This window comes from Mirounga leonina, unplaced genomic scaffold (assembly GCF_011800145.1).
Source record: "Mirounga leonina isolate KUSES-001 unplaced genomic scaffold, KU_Mleo_1.0 Mir_165, whole genome shotgun sequence".
Lineage (NCBI taxonomy): Eukaryota > Metazoa > Chordata > Mammalia > Carnivora > Phocidae > Mirounga > Mirounga leonina.
Window position 1 is genome coordinate 30,656,523 of NW_023270415.1, and position 2,654 is coordinate 30,659,176.

Genomic DNA, 2,654 nt, shown 5'->3' on the forward strand with positions numbered 1-2,654 from the left:
CCAAAAGGGTTTCCTTCTGTGCTTTTCTTATTCCCCATGTCCTCTCCACCCAGATGTTTTTGCACTCACGTCAATAATTCAAAAATCTAAAATCAACATGAATTCTATACAAGGTAAATACAGTGTGTGCAGTTGGAAATCGTAGATCTAATCTATATTCCATGTTACAACAGAAATAAATCTTAATCACATTACTAATTCACAGACTCACCTGTCTTTCATGAGTTCTAAATAAGAAAATCCCTCAGCTTTTCTGTGGAACCAGGAATTTGGGTCATTTAGTCATCCCTGGGTTATGTATGTGACTTATCAGAGAACAGAAAAGCAGACAGATTTCCTGTTTATAGTTTAACATTCCAGACCTAACCATTTCAAGAGGAAAGACGGGAAAGTTCGATGTGACGGCATATTTTAATGGCATTTCATTGCTCCTCATTGTCTGTGAAATTCTGAGCAAAAGAACTCACCTATCTAACCCGTGTAAAACCTAGCCCTCTGTTTTCAAACTCAGCATGGACCGAGGCTGCATGCACAGAGTAGTATGTCAGAATTGTGAAGTGGTACTCATTCGTGCCCTCATTTACTCAGCAAACATTTATAAAGCCTCTTCTAGGAATCAATCAAATTAAAAAATTCAAATTTCTTCACTTGAGCTTTCAATCAGAATTAGAGATTTAAATACGTGGTTATATTGCATTGGAAACACAGTGGAAGGAATTCTTAAATTCTCCTCCTTGGAGGCAGGTCAAAGAAGTTAGCGTGGGATCAATGTCTCTTGAAGGTGATGTTGGATGGGAAGCAGTGTGGGATGTGTATCTCTGTCTACATGGAACTTCTAGAAATTGGGGAAGTTATTAAAATAGAAAAGTTCACAAACATAATAAAGTTATTTCAATATTAAAGAGCCAATCCTATTAAATACAGTGATATAAAATGTAGAAATAAGTGAAATCTTAAAGATCATCCAGATCAGCCCCTCCTTTTAAATACGGAGAAACTGGAGCTTTGCAATGGAAATGAGCTACAGAAGGTCACCCAGCTGCATGACAATAGAACCAGATTCAAGCCCATGACTCCGGTTGCTGAATAATACTCTATTTAATAGCATCTTATAGGATCTGTTTACCTTTATTAATGGAATGAATCAAAGTTGCAATATATTTGACTTTATTCAATTTTTTTCCAATATGTATTCATTTAGGAGCCTGACAAATAGGAAAGGTTCTACATACAGTCATTATTTGGGGGTACTTCTCACGCGTACACACACACACAAAACAAAACAAAAAAACCTATATGCTGAATAGAAGGATTTATATGTGTGATATAACGATAGACATAATAAGAATATTTTACATATGAATAACACATTACACTTTACAAAGTGCTTCATATGCGTAAAAGTTTTCTTCCCCCACCAACAGTGTGAAGTAGCCATTATTGTCCCCATTGTACAAATTAGGACATGGCAAGTGGCAAAGCCAGGGTTCAAATCCATATGTTCCCGCCCCACTTGTAGGATTCTTGCTGTTACACTCCCATTGCCTCTCTAACACATGAAATATGCAATAGATGTCTTGCCCCTTCCCGTATCAGGTCATTAACTAACAGTCACTGGGACCTAGCACTTTCCTGGAAGCCTTCACGACACAAAGCAGTTCAGGATTTGGTGCGTCACCTTCAACAGCAAACTATCAAAAGTTTAGAAAAAAAAGTAAAGCCAATGAAGCACTGAACTAGTAATTAGTAAAAGTTTATTGTGTATACACCAAAAAGACTGTTTGCCAACCAGGAGCACCCAAACCAAAACATAGAATGATGCTCAGAGGTATATTGTTATAAAGCAGTTCACATAATATGGAGGCAGTAACTGTTTATTCTTCACAGTGACTGGTTACAATATTAGAATTTTCTTAAATGAAAGGGAATTGGTTAGTGGTTACCTCATATCAATTTTGGGGTACAATTTAAGTTCCGCTTATAATCATCACAGGCACAAGCAAGAAGCACAGGTCAAGTGAGCCTCCCTTGTCTTGTGAAATGAGCTAAATTAAGCTTTGTTTGTACGACTGAACTCGTTTTGTTTGCTCAGGGAATTTTCAAGTCTGGTCTCTGTGTTTGATTTTAACAGTGCAGTCTAGGGGTGCCTGGGTGGCTCAGTCAGTTGGGCGACTGGATTCTTGGTTTCAGCTCAGGTCATGATCTCATGGGTGTGGTGGGATCAAGCCCCACATTGCTTCGTGCTCTGCAGGGAGTCTGCTTGTGATTCTCTCCCTCTGCCCCTCCCTGTGCTGCACCCCCCACCCCGCTTGCTCATGCACACTCTCACTTTCAAATAAATAAATAAATTAAAAAAAACAACAACACAGTGCAGTCTAGCTGTGGGAAACAGGATTGAGATGAATAAAATATGGTATAACACAAGATAGATTTGGATTTAATAAAAATCCAAATTTTTAGATTTGGCTGGCTGTAAGTGCAGTAGGTATTCTCCAAATGCCAAATTACATTATGGAAATACAATACAAGCCCACCAATGATTTATTTTGGAAATGCTAAATCTGAATGCTATCATCAATTTACTCTACATTATTTATTTTTTAAGATTTTATTTATTTATTTATTTATTTATTTATTTATTTATTTATTTATTT